Below are 242 nucleotides of genomic sequence, written 5' to 3'. Positions count from 1 at the left end.
AATGCTTGTCCCCAGCTCCATCACAGCCCTGCCCGTGCCTGCCTGCAAACTCTGTCCATCTGGAGCCTGACCTCCCGATAACATCCACCCAGACTGCCCCACCAGTGGGCTGTGCCTGACCCCAGCTGTCACCACCAGACCTGGTCCTGACTTGGACACCTGCACGCCTGCAGGTGGCAGGTGTGCTGGCCTCAGACCCGCCACATCGGCAGGCTGTTTGCTGCTGATTTCGCTTGCACACC

Source organism: Buceros rhinoceros, unplaced genomic scaffold, assembly GCF_000710305.1.
Source record: "Buceros rhinoceros silvestris isolate BGI_N320 unplaced genomic scaffold, ASM71030v1 scaffold24727, whole genome shotgun sequence".
Lineage (NCBI taxonomy): Eukaryota > Metazoa > Chordata > Aves > Bucerotiformes > Bucerotidae > Buceros > Buceros rhinoceros.
Note: the sequence above shows the minus strand (reverse complement) of the source record.